The 17,680-nt window shown below is 49.8% G+C and overlaps 1 protein-coding gene across 1 annotated transcript in view; it reads left to right on the top strand.

Annotated features, from left to right (window-relative positions):
* The window catches only part of IL21R (interleukin 21 receptor), a 41,714-nt gene continuing 31,484 nt past the window's right edge, over positions 7,451-17,680 (top strand). Inside the window, exon 1 of the mRNA XM_021086442.1 lies at positions 7,451-8,000. The gene's annotated coding sequence lies outside the window, so the exon portion shown is untranslated. The remainder of the gene's footprint in view (positions 8,001-17,680) is intronic.

The raw sequence follows: 17,680 nt of genomic DNA, 5'->3' as shown, positions 1-17,680 counted from the left end.
GACTTGAATAATAATAATAATAATAATAAAAGACACACGCTATATGTAAAACAAATAGAAAAATGGCAGGAACAGGAGATCCCGTCGTGGCTCAGTGGTTAATGAATCGGACTAGGAACCATGAGGTTGTGGGTTCAATCCCTGGCCTTGCTCAGTGGGTTAAGGATCCGGCGTTGCCCTGAGCTGTGGTGTAGGTTGCAGACGCGGCGTGGATCATGTGTTGCTGTGGCTCTGGTGTAGGCTGGCGGCTACAGCTCCGATTCGACCCCTAGCCTGGGAACCTCCATATGCCGCGGGAAGTGGCCCTAGAAAAGGCAAGAAAAAAAAAAGACAAAACAATCTTTAAAAAGAGCAACAAAGTTGGCAGGCTTAAACTCCCAATTTCAGAACTTACTGCAAATCTATAGTAATCAAGACAGGATGATACTCTGGCATTAGGATAAAAATAGAGATCAGTGGAATTGAATCGAGCATCTAGAAATAAGTCCAGACACGTAAGGATAGTGATTTTTGACATGGACGCCAAGACATTTCTGTGGGGAAAGAATAGTATCTTCAACACGTGAGTGCTGGAAAACTGAATATCTGCGTACAAAAGAATGAAGTTGGACCCTTATCTCACATCTTTTTCCTTTTCTTTTCTTTTCTTTTTTTCCAAGGCCATACCCATAACACATGGAGGTTCCCAGGCTAGTGGTCAAATTGGAGCTGTAGGCTCTGGCCTACGCCACAGCCACAGCAACGTGGGATCAGAGCCGTGTCTTCGACCTACAACAGAGCTCATGGCAACGCTGGATCCTTAACCCATTGAGCAGCGAGGCCAGGACTCAAACCCTCGTCCTCATGGATACTAGTCAGATCGGTTTCCATTGAGCCACGATGGGAACTCTTCTCTCACATCTTATACAAAAATTAATATAAAATGGATTAGAGACTTAAATGTAAGCGCTAACAAGATAAAACTCAGAGAAAAATCTAAGGGTAAACTTTCATGTCTTAAAATTTGGTGATGGATTCTTACACATAATATCAAAAAGAGGCAACAAAAGAAAAAAGAGATAAATTATACTTCCTAAAAATTAAAATTTTTTTTTTTGCATCAAAGGACACTATGAAGAAAGCAAAAAGAAGGAATTCCTGTTGTGGCTCAGCGGGTTAAGCATCTGACATAGTGTCCACGAGGTTCCGGATTCGATCACTGGCCTCATTCAGTGGGTTAAGGATCCAGGGTTGCCGCAAGCTGAGGTATAGGTCACAGATGTGGTTTGGGTCGGGTGTTTCTGTGGCTGTGGTGTAGGCCAGCAACTGCAGTTCCAATTTGACCCCTTGCAAGAAAACTTCCATATACTGTGGGTGCGGTCCTGAAAAGAAAAGAGTAGTTCCCATTATGGCACAGTGGAAATGAATCCAACTAGGAACCATGGGGTTGTGGGTTCGATCCCTGGCCTCGCTCTGTGAGTTAAGGATCTGGCATTGCCATGAGCTGTGGTGTAGGTCAAAGATGTGGCTCAAATCTGGCCTTGCTGTAGCTGTGGTGCAGGCCAGCAGCAACAGCTCCAATTCGACCCCTAGCCTGGGAAACTCCATATGCTGCGGGTGTGGCCCTAAAAAGACAAAAGACATAAAAAAAGAAAAAGAAAAAGAAAGCAAAAAATGACCATAGAATGAGAGAAAATACATGCAAATTATATATCTGCTAAAGGTCTTGTATATTCTGCTAACCAGAATATATAAAGAGCTCTTAAAATTCAACAACAAAATGGCAGACAACTTGTCTTAGTCTGTTTGAGCTCCTATAACAAAACACAGTAGACTAGATGGCTTATAAACAAGAGAATCGACCTCTCACAGTTCTGGAGACTGGGACGTTCAAGATCAAGGTGCCCGTGGATTCAACAGAGTCCACTTCCTTGTTCATAGACCCCTGTGTCCTCAAGTGGCAGAAGGAGTGACGTATCTTTCTGCGGTTTGGTTTATGTTATTTTTTTAATTTATTTTTATTTATTTATTTTTTTGCCTTTTCTAGGGCCACTCCTACAGCATATGGAGGTTCCCAGGCTAGGGGTCGAATCGGAGCCGTAGCCACCAGCCTACACCAGAGCCATAGCCACGCAGAATCTGAGCCACATCTGCAACCTACACCACAGCTGACGGCAATGCCAGATCCTTCACCCACTGAGCAAGGCCAGGGATGGAACCCACGACCTCATGGTTCCTAGTCGGATTCATTAACCACTCCGCCATGACAGGAACTCCTCTGGGGCCTGGTTTATAAGAGCACTATTCCCATTCATGAGGGCTCATTCCTTATGACCTAATTGTCTCACAAAGGCCCCCTACCTCTCTTATCTTTGAGAGCTTGGATTTCCACATATGGTTTTGTTTTTTTTTGGGGGGGGGTGTCTTTAGCACAATCCAACTTAAAAACAGTCAAAGGACTTGAACAAACACTCTCCAAAGAAGACATACAGATGCCTACTAAGCACGTGAAAAGATATCCAACATCATTAACTATGAGGGAAATGCAAGGCAAAACTATCGGGAAATACCACTTTATACACAGTAAGATGGCTATCATGGAAAAAAAGTAAAATAATAAATGTTTGGAGGAAGTTCTCATCATGGCTCAGGGATGATGAGCCCGACTAGGATCCATGAGGATACGGGTTCGATCCCTGGTCTCGATCAGTGGGTTAAAGGATCCAGCATTGCCAGGAGCTGTGGTGTCGGTCGCAGACATGGCTCAGATCTGGTGTGGCTGTGGCGGTGGCTGTGGCAGCAGCTGTAGCTGTGATTTGACCCCTAGCCAGGGAACTTCTATATGCTGCAGGTGTGGTCCTAAAATGCCAAAAAAAAAAAAGGGGGGATTTCTAGATGATCATGCTAAGTGACGTCAGTCAGACGATGAGACACCAACATCAAATGCTTTCACGGACATGTGGAATCTGAAAAAAGGACAGACTGAACTTCTTTGCAGAACATATGCTGACTCACAGACATTGAAAAATGTATGGTCTCCGGAGGAGACAGGTTGGGGGGTGGGGAGATGTGCTTGGGCTGTGGGATGGAAATCCTGTGACATTAGATTGTTATGATCCTTATAAAAAATAAATAAATTTTTAAAAAATGAGGAAAAAAAAAAAGAAAAGTTTGTCAGCTCTTCAGTAAGTTCAATAGGGAGTTCCCTTTGTGGCTCAGTGGTTGACGACCCCGACTGGGATCCATGAGGATTCGGGCTCGATCCCTGGCCTCGCTCAGTGAGTTGGGGATCCAGCATCCCTGGGAGCTGTGGTGTAGGTCACAGATGCAGCTCGGATCCTGTGTGGCTGTGGCTGGGGTGTAGGCGGGCAGCTGCAGCTCCAATTCGACCCCTAGCCTGGGAACTTCCATGTGTGGCCCTAGGAAAAAAAAAAAGTCAACCCAATAATCCTCACCTGGGTAGGTAACCAAAAAATGTGACACACCTGTCTCTACCAAGATTTGCATGGAAAGGTTCATAGCAGTATTATTCATAATAAAGTGAATACGTTTCAACTTCCATCAGCCAATGAATGGATAAACCAAACGTGGCATAGCCATGCAATGGAATATTACTCAGTGATAAAAATGAACGAAGTACATGCTACAACATGGACAAAGCTTTTTTTTTTTTTTTTTTTTTGTCTTTTTGCCTTTTCTAGGGCCACTCCTACAGCATATGGAGGTTCCCAGGGTAGGGGTCCAATTGGAGCTGTAGCCACCAGCCTACGCCAGAGCCACAGCCACGCAGGATCTGAGCCTCATCTGCAACCTACCCCACAGCTCACGGCAACGCCAGATCCTTCACCCACTGAGCAAGGCCAGGGATCAAACCTGCAACCTCACGGTTCCTAGTCGGATGCGTTCACCACTGCGCCACCACGGGAACCCCCAGATTGAGCTTTTGTCAAAAGACCACAAAAGACCACATGGTTGACTCAATGTATGTGGACTCTTCCAGAAAAGAGAATGAAAAAAAAAAAAAAAAATCAGTAGAGACAGAGAGGAGATTACTGGGGCTGGAAGTGGGAATGGGATTGACTACAAACAGGAACAACGAGCCTGTTTGGAAACGTTGGGGGGCCAAACTCAGTGAGCATAGAACGGGTGTGGAATGGTACCCTGACAATGGCTGAATTTTGTGCTATGTAAATTATACCTCAATCAAACTGTTGACATAAAAATAAAAAAGAGGAAATGAGTTGAAGGAGGGGTTGTCTCAAATTCTTTTTCCCAGTATGCCCCTTGGCTGAAATGCAAATTTAACCACTTCCTCCCCATTGACCAGCTTTAAATACTAAGTGGGTGTTGGGAGGGTGTTGAGAGACCTTCTTATGCTGTTTTCTGAGAACTTGAGGGTCAGACACACAGACTGTGCACAGACCCAGAGGGCCTCCTGAAGGGCCCCTTCCATCAACACAGATCTGGTTCTGAGGGGACTCATGCTCACCCCAAAGGACATGGCAGCTGTTGAATTTCCACCTCCCAGATGCCAGGGATCGAACCCGCGACCTCATGGTTCCTAGGCGGATGTGAACACAAGAGGTTGAGTAGCACCTGCAACATCTCACCCAGTCCCGAAGTCATGGCCCAGAGCACTCTTTGGAAAATGTAAATTGGATTAAGCCACGCCTTGGAGGACATTTCCGATGACAGACCCTAGGAACCACATCTACCTTCCACGCCACACCCCTCCCCATCCTGCAAGGTCCCGGGTGGTGTGCAGGATGTGGGACTTCCGTGACCCTGTCTCCTAGCATTCCTTGCTGGCTCACTCCATTCCCCACACTGTTCTCAACTTCCACACTCCTTCTCGCCTCAGTGCCTTTGCACCTGCAGGTCCTTCTGCCTAAAATATTTCCTCTGTGGCTGGGGTATGTCTTACCATCCAGGATGCCCATCTCTGTCACTACCTAGACCTCTCCTCAGTTTTTTTCTGATTGTACAATTTGCATTTGGTTTGTCCATTGCTTCTTGATGTCTGTGTCTCCCACCAGAATCGCGGTTCTGTGAAGGCTATTGCTTGTCTGTATTTCCATGAGGTATCCCCAGGCCAGAGCCAAGGGCATGTTCAGTGCTGGTGGGTAGAAGGCAGGAAGGAGAGAATGGATGACTGGAGGGGGTGGGTGGATAGAAGGACCGATGAATGGGCACGTGGTTGAGTGGGTGAGCAGAGAGAAGAAGGGGAGGGAGGAAGGCAGGCAGCTGAGGGGAGGAGGGACTGCACATCCTTGGGTTAACATACATGTAGAAGCGGTATAGCAGGTGATCAAGAATGTCAACTCAGGAGTTCCCATCGTGGCTCAGCAGAAACAAATCCGACTAGGAACCATGAGGTTTCGGGTTCGATCCCTGGCCTCGCTCTGTGGGTGAAGGATCCGGTGTTGCTGTGAGCTGTGGTGTAGGTCGCAAACACAGCTTGGATCTGGCGTTGCCATGGCTCTGGTGTAGGCTGGCGGCTGCAGCTCTGATTAGACCCCTAGCCTGGGAAGCTCCCTATGCCGCAAGTGCAGCTCTAAAAAAAAAAAAAAAAAGTAAACTCAGGAGCCTGAACGACCGAAGTTCAAATCCCAACTCTGCCACTCCCCAACTGTGTGACCTTGGACAAGGCACTGAACCTCTCTGAGCCTCTGTTTTCCTTTCTGTAAAATCAAGATGAAAGTGATGATGGGCCAAGCAGCGTTCTTTGAGCTATCCTGAGGCTAACGTGAGCTGATGCATTTTTCGAGTCCTTAAAATTCTGGCACAGAGTCAGCACCCCCCAAACACACATTTTAGCTCAGTTTTTTCACTAATTCCTTCTTCTGATCTTTTGACCACATCTCAGAAAATTCACCCTGGAGATGAAGAGAAAGGCTGTAGTCACTTATGATGGAGCCTGATAATGGGAGAAAAAAGAATGTATATATTTATGGGTGACTGGGTCCCCTTGCTGTGTACTAGAAAGTTGAAAGAACACTGTAAACCAGCTATAACGGGAAAAAAAAAAAGTCATTTGAAATAAAAATAAATAAATAAAGAAGCATACACACAGAACATGGTTTGCATGTGTGACATCCATAAAAAAAAAAAGAGAGAGAGAGAGGGAGAAAAGCTGGCTTTCTCCCAAGATTTAGGCTCCAGAGAACAGGAGATATTTCAGTCTTGAGGAAGAGTCAAACACCCTTCAAATCGGCCGCAGGGGAATTTGTACTCAGGTCCTCAAAAACAACTAGCAAAAGAGGGAAAAAAAAATGATAGAAGAAATAAATAACAAAATGCTTTCTCTTTTTTCTCTTGGCGCGATCGTGTGGCTTAGCTGCAAACTATTTCCCAAAAATGAATTGGGGGGGGGAAGATGTTTCGGGTGTTTGAGTGGACCTGTGCCATCCAAACAGCACCAAACGGCCCGTATCTACCCTGGTAACACATCAAGGGTGCAACATTTGGGCCCGTTTCCATCGTCAGGGGCAGGCTGAGTAATCAGATTCCACCGGGGTTCAAATTCCAGCTATGACACTTCTTCACTAGTGTGACATGTCCTCAATAGCCCTCCTGAGCCTTGGTTTCTTCCAGTGGAAACTAGGAATCCTCTTCTTTGCCTCAGGGGGTTTGTGCAACAAATGAGATCACCTAGGCAAGACAGTGATGGTGGTGTTTGTGGTGGCACGGCTCTCCTGCTTGTCTTTGGAGGCTGCTGGGTGTGAACTTGTTGAATTTTGTCCCCAAGTCTCTTAAACATTTGCTGGAGACGTCTGATCCTCTCATGGGCCCTTGGCTCGTTAGCTGGACGAAGTTACCCTCGTGGATTTCTTTTCTCCATTTTCTTCCTGAGTTCCCATGTGTTGATGGCCAGGTGTTCCCATCTGTCATAGGGGCAAAAGGAGGCATTAGAGGGTCATGCGACACGCCCAAGGAATTGTCTTCTCAGGGCCACAGAGCATGGCAGCAGGAAGCCGGATTCTAAGGAAACAGGGCCAGGGAGTCTGGGAGGGGTTCCCAGTTGCAGACCCCGGCGGGACCAGGCACGCAGCCTGCAGGCGAGAAGCGGGCCAGTTGGCAACATCCAGCAGAGGGGCTGTGGAGGGGAGAGGGCCACCGCCTCTCCAAAGGACCCTGGGGCAGGGCTCTGAGCTGCGAGTTGGGCTCTCAGGACCCCCGCGGCCTCTGGAGTCTGGTTAGGCCACCTCTGCACCCTTGGAGCCTCAGTTTCCACATCTGTGCCCTGCGGTGGCTCACGGCCGCCCTGCTGGCTTAAAGGTCAAGGCTGCAGGGCCTGTAGGGGTGATGTCACCCGTCCACAGGAGGCAGACGTCACCCGGGTAGCACCAGATAGATTTCAAGCAGACGACCTTTTTGGCGAGCCGCGGGCTTTGCCCTGGGGCCGTGCCCCCTCCCACCTCTTTCTCACTCCGGGGGGGCGGGGAGGAGCCGGCCGCTCTGTGGGCGGGGCCTGCGGGGAGCCGCTCACCACATCCTCCTCCTCTAGCTCCCCGCCCTGCGCACGTCGTGGGGCTGGGATGGCAGGCGCCGCCTCTGGCAGACCCACAGCCGTCTCCCCGCGGAGTGACCCGGGGGCTCGGGGACAGACTGTCTGCCTGCTTCTCGCTGAGTGACTGACAGCCAGACAGCTGTCTATCTGCCTGTCTGCTCCTCTGTCTGCCGGCCTGACCAGCCCTTGGCTGCTGTCTGTCCATCCCCGGAGCCGCGGATCGGTCCCTGCCCCACAATCGCTGTCTTCTGTCCCGGGGTGACCTCGCTGGGATGTGACGGATGGTTGCCTCTGCGTGGCCCGCCTGCCCGGAGCCCAGCTGCCGGCTGTCTGGTTGACCGGTCGTGTGCGGTCGGGGTTAGTGCCTCGGGGCAGGCTGTGGCTTCCCACTCCAGACCCCTGCTTGTCCTCCCAGCACCCCATTTCCCGTTCCCACGCGGGGTCGCCTGGGAGCCCCCTGGATCGCCTGGAACACAGAGAATGGATTTCTGAGGAAGAAGTGGAACTACAGGTAACTCATTTCCAGCCACCTCGTGGCCGGGGGGCACCCTCTCTGCCCAGGAGGACCGGAGGGGGTCCGTGCCCTCATCACAGCAGGGGACAACGAGGTCAGCAGAGTTGGGCTGGAGTCTCCTGTTCAGCCTAGCTCAGGACGACTGGAATGCCTTTTGTGGGTCTGCAGGTGGCCCCAGGGACATGAAGGCAAGGCATGGCTGAGATGGCCCCCTGAGCTTATGAAAACCTGCCTCCCAAAGGCAGGGGCTGGGGAGGGAAGGCTGGTTCCAGACCGAACATGATGTGACAGTCTCCGTGGTTCTGGGCAGCTGAGCCCTGGGGAGGTGGAGGGGGGTGGGCATGACCTTGACTGGGGTCAGTTTGAGAGAGGTTTGGCATGGACTTTGTGCCAGGCTCTGTGTTTTTATCTCCTCTGTGTTGTTTAAATCCTTTACGATGGATTGATGTGCCCATTTCACAGATTAAAAACGGAGACTCTGAGAGGTAGAGTGATTTTCCCAAAGTGACTCAACCAGTGCGTCGCAGGGTGGGCAGGTGACATTGAGGCTGGTCCTGCCCCCCCAACCCCCGATGCTGTCGCCTCACCTTTCTCATGAAAACACAAGGGGATGGGCCGAGGGTGAGGGGCAAAAGGGGTTCAGTGTGTGTGGAGGAGAGGGGAGGAAGGAGACGACCTAGGGAGGCTGAGCCTTGAAGGATGGGTTGAATTTTGACTTGTGAAAAATGGCAGGGGGAGGGGGCAGGGAAGAAACAGACACACTCCTGGCAGAGGAAGGGGTGCCAGGAGGGGAATTTAGGATGCAGAGGACCCAGGCAAGGGGGCATTAAAGTCAGGGGCTGCTCCTTAAAGGGCATCTGCATTCCCCTGGGGGAAAGTGTAGGGGTTTTACAAGCACATGATAGACTGGGGAAAGCCTGGTGGCTTCAAAGTCCAGCCATGCGGCTGGGTGAACTTGGGCAAGTTTCTCTGCTTCTTCTAGCCTCATGGCGCCTCAGTTTTCTCATCTGTGAAAGGGGGAGAATGGCAGTTCCATTCTGGTTGTGAAGATTCGAGGACATGAAAATATAAAAGCTGTTGGCAGGGGGCCTGCCTAGGAAGGGAATTTGCATCCTGGGGAGCTCAGAGCCCGTGGAGGAGGGAGGCCAGTTTCCAAGAGTGGTGGAAGGTACTGGAACGCACTCGGAAACCTGTGGTTCTGCCTCCCTCAGCCCCCTGGGTTCTGATCCTCCCAGCACCAGCGCTCAGCACGTGACAGGCACGTGAAGCTCTCCCATCACCCTCACAACACCAGGTGAGGCTGGTGGCTTCATTCAGCCCATTTCACAGATGAGGAGACTGATGCACGGCGGGAAGAAGCTTGTCCCAGGTTGGCTGTGACTGTAACATGCAGAGCTGGGTTTGGAATCCCCAAGGTGACAACCTATTGGACAGGATAACACAAAAGCAAGAGTCATAGCCCAGGGGCATCTTCTGAGAGGGGAAGTTGGACCAAAGGGGCCGGGCAGACCCCAGAGGGGGAGCGCCGATCACCCGTTTCCCATGGTGGGTTCAGCAGAAGACCTGGTCCTGCCCGCCCCACACCTGGCAGGGAGTCTGGATCCTTACAACCCTGCAGTGGAAGAAACTAAGAGCCTTTATGTTGGGAGGTAGCCTGGAGAGGAGAGCAAGAGGAAGGATGTACCCAGGTACTGCAGGCTCCCACCTGCCCAGCAAGGAAGAGAAGGGGGTTGGAGCCCAAAGAGGCTTGTGGATGGAAGAAGAGGACTTGTTGGAGGAGGGGACCAGTTGAAGAGAAGATGAAACGAGGAAAGCAGGTCCCCAGAAGCTTTGGTAGGGACCAGCTTCTCCTCAGCATCAAGACCACCCAGGTGCCTGATAAATAAATGAACGAAAGAAAAGAAGGAAGGAAGGAAGGGCAGCCTTCTTCCCAGCCAGGGAGCTGGAGCCTTCAGAACTGCCAGGCCAGGTTGATGGCTCTGGCTTCTCCCCACGGCTGGGAGGTCTCCGTAGTCAGGCGGGGGGCACTGGATCTGGGTCACCAACACATTAGTGATTGTGATTTGGGGCTTTGGCAATAGCCAGACCTGGATTTGAATACCAGCTCCATCATTTGGTACCTGTGTGACCTGGAGTAAGTCACCTAACCTCTCTGAACCTTCAGGGTCAGAATCTGTTTATCTGGAAGTAAGAACGCCTATCTCGGTTTGCTGTGAGGTTTTATAGATGTGCATTTATTGAGCACTGTCCTAGGTCCTGGGGATTTGGTGGTGCACGGACAGAGCCGGTGAAGTTATAAGGGGGAAATAGCTTAGCTGTGGCTCCGAGAAAGAGTAGCTAGTATGTTTTCCTTTAAATATCATTGATAAAAATCGTTTCGTTATTACCCCAAATAGCTGGTGTAGCTTCTGGCATACACTCAGCCCTCCATAAATGGTAATTCTTATGATGGTACTACTTCCCCCTTTCTCAGATGGGGAAACTGAGGCTCCGAGAGAGGTGGGGGTTTTCTAGGGCCACCCAGGGGGTCATTTTTGAGCAAAGCTATGAAGAAAGAGGAACAGACACTTCCTTGGGGGGGTCTTCTCCCACCATCATAGCCCCTTCCTCACACGCTTCTTCCTGCTCTCTGCTGCACCCCATCTCTGAGGGGTGGGGGGCGGAGGAAGGGGAGCCCCACCCCCACCTCATGGCTCACAGGTGCCACCGCCCCCACTCCTTGCTCTGGCGACCGGCCAAAGGGACTTTTTAATGACAGCTCAAATGAGAGCTCTGAGTAAACTTGGAACTTGTGAAACAACCTGAGAATATTCCCCGGGGTGTGGGCAGAGGCCCCTCTGAGGGCCCCCAAATGGCCTGGACACCTGCAGAAGGGCCCCGGACGGCTGGTCCTCACAGTCCCCAGGAAGGAGCCAGCTACTCAAATTGTCCCCAGGGAAGTGGGGCAAATGCAGCAGCCTGGCTTCCTGCTCAGCCCCCACCCCCACCCCCGCCCTGCTCCTCCTCGCTGTGTGACCACGGGCAAGGCTCTGAGCCTCTCTGGGCTTCTATTTCCTCATCTGCAGCAAAAGGGCTTGACATTGTAACCTGGGATGAGAGTCGGCAAACTTTCTCTAGTATGAGTGCGTAACACTCTATGTACCTAAGCTGGGGCCAGGGCAGGCTGGCAGGGGCTTCTGAGGCAAGGGGGGGATAAAGGGCAGATTGCCAGCCCCCACCCCCACCCCCCATCTCGTGACCTCAAGCAGTCATGGCTCAAAGCATCTTTTTTTTTTTTTTTTGCTTCTGCCTTACAACCAGCTCCTGCTGGGCTGGGGGAGATGGGGCTGTGGTGAGGTGTGGCTGCAGGAGCTGAGAGTGGAGGTTGCACGGTCTGGGTGAGGTTGCCCAGCATGGTGGAGGGCAACCAGAGATTGCACAGGCAGGGAGAATTTGCTGCGGGTGGGACAATCTCCCTCAGCTGGGAGAGGGTACATGGGCTCTGGAGAGGTTCCAGCAGGGAGAGGCTGTTCAGGTGAGGAGAGGCTGTGTGGACAGGGATTCGTGGCGCAGCTGGGAGCAAGAGATGGACTAAGAGGGTTCACAGGCTCAGAGGTGGCACAGGCTGGGGAGGTCTCTCCCCTCATGTTCAGCTCCCACTGACTAAGCTGAAATCCCAGGGTCCTGGCACCCTGTCCTCAGACACCCACACCCACACCCCCTTTGTCCCTGCCCCCAACCCAAATATGTAAAAAGCAGCTCATGTTACTCAAACACCTGCACTGTGTCTCGTACCTCAGCCAGGCCAGGGGCATTGCCCCCATTCTACAGATGAGAAAATTGAGGCCCAAAGAAAAAAAGAGCCCAAGGTCCCACTGGTGCTCCTACAGCCTGAGTGCTCTGCTCAGCTAAGAACTTGCCGAGGCACCCGGGACAACCCACTGCCCCTCTATAAAAATTTCTTTCTCTCTCTCTTTTTTTTTTTTGTGTCTTTTTGCCATTTCTTGGGCCGCTCCCGCGGCATATGGAGGTTCCCAGGCTAGGGGTCTAATCGGAGCTGTAGCCACCGGCCTTCACCACAGCCACAGCAACGCAGGATCCGAGCCGCGTCTGCAACCTACACCCCAGCTCACGACAATGCCAGATCCTTAATCCACTGAGCGAGGCCAGGGATCAAACCCGCAACCTCATGGTTCCTAGTAGGATGCGTTAACCACTGCGCCACGACAGGAACTCTTAAAAATTTCTTGCCACTAATCTGATGACAGCAATCATGATCCTTAGACCCTGGGAGCTGCCCCAAGTCAGGGGGCGTTCCTGGGGACAGTGACCAAGTCGATGGAAAAACCAGGACCTCTTGGGGGCTTGCCTCGGGGCCTGCTCCTTGTATGGCTGAACTCAGCGCCTCGTGGCCCCTGTCATTCATTCATCCTTCTTCTGCTGCTGTTAAGCATCTATTACGTTCCACACCCCGATTCTCCCCACTGGGGATGAACCAAATAGGGAAATATCCCAACCTCTAGGAGCTTAGGCTTCAGGATGGAGACAGGTCATAAACCCCAAACCAAGTAAATTTACTAAACTAATCTTAGTATTACAGTTTCCAAGAAGGAGACGAAGGGGCGTGTGGCCTAGAGAACCACAGGCAAGGCCCATTTCGGACACAGTGGATTGCCTCCTTGAGGAGGCAGCATGATAGCTGCAGCCTGAGGCTAAGAAAGCAAAGAAGCATGGCAGGGAGGTGGGGGTTGGAAGTATACTAGGCAAAAGTGGCATGTGCAAAGGCCCTGAGGTGGGAAAAAATGGGGGGGGGCTTTTATTTTTACCCAGTACATAAAGATCCTCAATGCACTGAATTTAAGAAAGAGGAGTCAGGGAGTTCCTGTTGTGGCTCAGTGGGTTAAAAATCCGACTAGTCTTTATGAGGATGTGGGATCGATGCCTGGCCTCGCTCAGTGGGTTAAGGATCTGGTGTTGCCGTGAGCTGTGGTATAGGTTGCTGTGGCCATGGCGTAGGGCAGCAGCTGCAGCTCTGATTCCTAGCCTGGGAACTTTCATATGCCACATGTGCAGCCCTTAAAATATATATATATATATAAATAAAAAAAGAAAAGAAAAGAAAGAGGAATCCGTGGAGTTCCCTTGTGGTGCATTGGGTTAGGGATCTAGTACTGTCACTGCAGTGATTTGGGTCATTGCTGTGGCAAGGGTTCAGTCCCTGGCCCAGGAATGTCCACTTGCCATAGGTGTGACAAAAAAAAGAAAGAAAGAGAGGAGTTCCCATCGTGGCACAGTGGAAATGAATCCGACTAGGAACTATGAGGTTGCGGGTTCAATCCCTGGCCTCGCTCAGTGGGTTAAGGATTTGGTGCTGCCGTGAGCTGTGCTGTAGGTTGCAGACACGCCTTGGATCTGGTATTGCTGTGGCTGTGGTGTAGGGGGGCAGCTGTAGCTCTGATTGAACCCCTAGCCTAGGACCCTCCATATGCCACCAGAGCCACCCTAGAAAAAGCAAAAGAAAAAAGAAAAGAAAAAAAAGAAGAAGAAGAAAAAGGAAAGAGAAAGGAAGGAAGGAAAAAGAAAGTAGAAAGGAAGAAAGAGTAGGCTTTAACTACTACATGGGTTTCAACCTTGAGGGTAAGCTTCAAAAATCCATTATGAGAGAAATAATTTGCTTGCATTTAGTCACTTGTGCCACCGGTGCTCTGAGCAACTGCTATGCGTCAGGCACTGGTTAGCTGCTGTCATTGAGCACGTTATAACCAAGAAACACGTGGTCCCCACCTAGAAACTGCTCCGAATGTTGCTAAAAACACCCCGCAGCCCGTGTGCTCTGGTGGAAGGTTGGACCCCAGAGGAAGGTGTGACTCACACACCTTGGAGAGGTTAAAGAATTACAAAGGAGGTGACTTTTGAACTGGAGTTTGAAGTCTGAGTAGGAAGCTGACAGTCAGCCAGGGAGCACGCAGAGTTCCGGTGGCTGAAACAACACGTGCTGAGGTGTGGACACCGGATGAGTGAGGCCGTTGCAAAGATCTTCAGATGCGGGGGATCCGGAGAACCTGCATCCAGGACGCAGACTGCGGCAGAGAGAATGTTGTTGGGGGCGGGGGGGCGGGGGTGGTGGTGGCAGATCCTGACACGTCTCAAATGCTGGGCTAAGGAATTTGGGGCTTTCTCTGAAGGAAGTGGGGCGCCACAGAGGGACATAGCTGGAGGGAGAACTGGGTCGGAGGGGCCGCAGCTGGAGGCAAGGAGGTCAGGGAGGAGGGCAGGTGGGCAGACGTCCTCCGAGACCAGGGATAAACCAGGAGCCCTTTCTTCTGTGTTCCCTCTTGGGAAGTCCCTCTGTCTTGACACTTCCCCTTCTGGTGACCCGCTGGCTCTGGTTTCTGGCACTGCTGGGGAGTCCCGCGTTACCCATCTCATTTCTTCTCGGTCCCTCTGGGAAACGGGCCATTTAACTTTTCCTGCACCCCTCACTTTCAAGCCCCAGTTCTCACCTGGGTCACACTGGGGAGGATGACCGACTTGAGGGTCTGAACGAATCCCATTCCTGAATCGTCAGGGAGGGAAAGTAGATAGAGCGAGACGAAGAGCTTGGGTTCTTTCGGGGTTGGGGGAGTTGTCGGGAACGCTGCTGTGAGCATCCCGGCTCCTGTCTGCTTATGTAGACACGTGCATGTTGCCCTCGGGGCGTGACCCCGAAATGCAGTTGTTGGGTCTCCCGAAACAGCACAAGTTTTCCCGAGGGGCTGTACCAATTTACACTCCTCTGAGAAAACGGAGTAGAGATTGCAAGTTTTGATTACGTCACATCTTTTATAGTACTTAGAATTGTCTGTTTTGTTTTGTTTTTCAAGCCATTTGGGGTTGATGTGTGTAGTGCTAACATCTTGGGATATACATTTTCTTTGATAAGTAATGATTTTAAGCACCTTTTAACATGCTCGTTGGTTGTCTGGATGTCCTTTTTTTTTTTTTTTTTTCTTTTTTCTTTTCTGTCTTTTGTCTTTTTAGGGGCGCACCCTCGACATATGGAGGTTCCCAGGCTAGGAGTCGAATAGGAGCTACAGCTGCCAGCCTACATCACAGCCACAGCAACGCCAGATCCAAGCCATGTCTGTGACCTACACCACAGCTCACGGCAACGCCATATCCTGAACCCACTGATAGAGGCCAGGGATCAAACCTGCAACCTCACAGTTCCTAGTCGGATTTGTTTCTGCTGCACCAAGCTGGGAACTCCTTTTTTTTTTTTTTTTTTTTTTTTTTTGGCTTGCACCCATGGCATGCAAAAGTTCCCAGACCAGGGATTGATCCTGAGCTGTAGCAGTGACAACACTGGATCCTTAAGTGTGAGGCCACCAGGGAACTTCCTGGATGTATTCCCCTTTTTTTTTTTAATTAAAAAAAATTTTTTCCCGGATGTGTTTTTTTATGAAATGTCTGCTTAAGCTTTTCATCCATTAAAAAAAATGAATTCCCAGTTATTTATTTATAATTGTTTTGTAGGAGTTCTTCATATATATTAATATAATTATATACATATTTTACATACTATATATTTATATACAATTATATTAAATATATTATAGAATTATGTGAAAGAAACTATATACAGATATAGTTCCCCATTTCAGTTTCTTTTCCATTCTCTCTCTCTTTTTTTGATTCGTCTTTTTGTTTGTGTCTTTTATATATTATAAGTGAAAAATTTTCTAAACTCAAAAGATGCTTCCATTGGAAAAAAAAAACCAGAATTTATAAATGATCTATTATCCCTTTTTAGCGAGAACAATAAAAAAAAAATTCCAATTTAATGAAGGCAGTTTACTCCATCAACTAAGATGCCATCATCAACTTTTATCTGACATCTCAGTATATTAATTATGGCCTGGGGTATAATTTTACAGATTTTAGACATATGTATAAGGGAATTGTGCCAGTATTTATTTACATTTGGATAAGCAATCTGGGAAGATACCAGGACATAATAAGAAGCATGACTTTACCATATATTCTTCTTTTCCATACTTAAATTTTTTTTTTTGTCTTTTTAGGGCCACATCCGCAGCATATGGAGGTTCCCCAGGCTAGGGGTCCCATCGGAGCTACAGCTGCCGGCCTACAGCACAGCCACAGCAACGCCAGATTCGAGCCGCATCTGCGACCTACACCACAGCTCACGGCAATGCCGGATCCTCAATGTTGGACCCGCCGAGTGAGGCCAGGGATTGAACCCTCAACCTCATGGTTCCTAGTCGGATTCGTTTCTGCTGCGCCACCACGGGAACTCCTGAAATCTACTACACTGTTTTTTTTTTTTTTTTTTTTTGTCTTTTGTCTTTTTTTTTTTGTTTGTTGTTGTTGTTGTTGCTGTTGTTGCTATTTCTTGGGCCGCTCCCGCGGCATATGGAGGTTCCCAGGCTAGGGGTTGAATCGGAGCTGTAGCCACCGGCCTACGCCAGAGCCACAGCAACGCGGGATCCGAGCCGCGTCTGCGACCTACACCACAGCTCACGGCAACGCCGGATCGTTAACCCACTGAGCAAGGGCAGGGACCGAACCCGCGACCTCATGGTTCCTAGTCGGATTCGTTAACCACTGCGCCACGGCGGGAACTCCCTACACTGTTGATGAAATGTATCTACACTGAACAAGTACCCTCTGGGTTTATTATGCTTTGCAAGCACATACATTAAAAAATGTGGGGTTTTTTTTTTTGCTTTGTTGTTGTTGTTTTTGCTAAGTAATGCATCATATATATTTTTTTCTTTTTACCTTTGGACCCCTTTCACCTATTCCTCCCCCACCTCATTCTTCCGGCAACCATCAACCTGTTCTCTGTATCTATGAACTCAGTATTTTTTTCAGATTCCGCATGTACAATATTTGTTTTTCTCTGTCTGACTTATTTCACTTAGCATAATACCCTTGAGGTCCACCCACGTTGCTACAAATGGCAAGATTTCATTATCTTTGTATGGCTAAGGAATATTCCATTGTATGTATGTGGCACATATTCATCCATTCTTTCTTGGTTTTTTGGCTACACCCATGGCATACAGAAGTTCCTGGGCCAGGGATTAAATCCAAGACACAGCTTCGACCTATGCCACAGCTGCGGCAACACCAGATCCTTAACCCACTGCACCGGGCTGGGGATCAAACCTGTGCCTCTGCAGCGACCTGAGCTTCTGCCGTTGGATCCTTAACCCACTTCATCCATTCATTCATTTATTTATTTTTTGTCTTTTCTAGGGCCACACCTGCAGCATGTGGAGGTTCCCAGGCTAGGGGTCCCATCAGAGCTGTAGCCACCAGCCTACGCCAGAGCCACAGCAATGCCAGATCCGAGCCATGTCTGTGACCTACACCACAGCTCACGGCCACGCTGGGTCCTTAACCCACTGAGCAAGGCCAGGGATCGAACCCACCACCTCATGGTTCCTAGTCGGAGTCGTTAACCACTGCGCCACGACGGGAACGCCTCTTGTCTTCTTGATGATAGATAGCCATTCTAACAGGTGTGGGGTGAAAGAAATCTCCTTGTGATTTCTATTTGCAATTCCCCTGATGATGAATGATGTGGAGCATTTTTTTCACATACCTCTTGGCCATCCGTATATTCTTTTTGGAAAAATGTCTAGTCAGATCTTCTGTTCATTTGAGTTCTTTATCTACTTTGCATATTG

The sequence above is a fragment of the Sus scrofa genome, chromosome 3 (assembly GCF_000003025.6).
Source record: "Sus scrofa isolate TJ Tabasco breed Duroc chromosome 3, Sscrofa11.1, whole genome shotgun sequence".
NCBI lineage: Eukaryota > Metazoa > Chordata > Mammalia > Artiodactyla > Suidae > Sus > Sus scrofa.
Note: the sequence above shows the minus strand (reverse complement) of the source record. Positions and strands in the feature narration are given on the sequence as shown.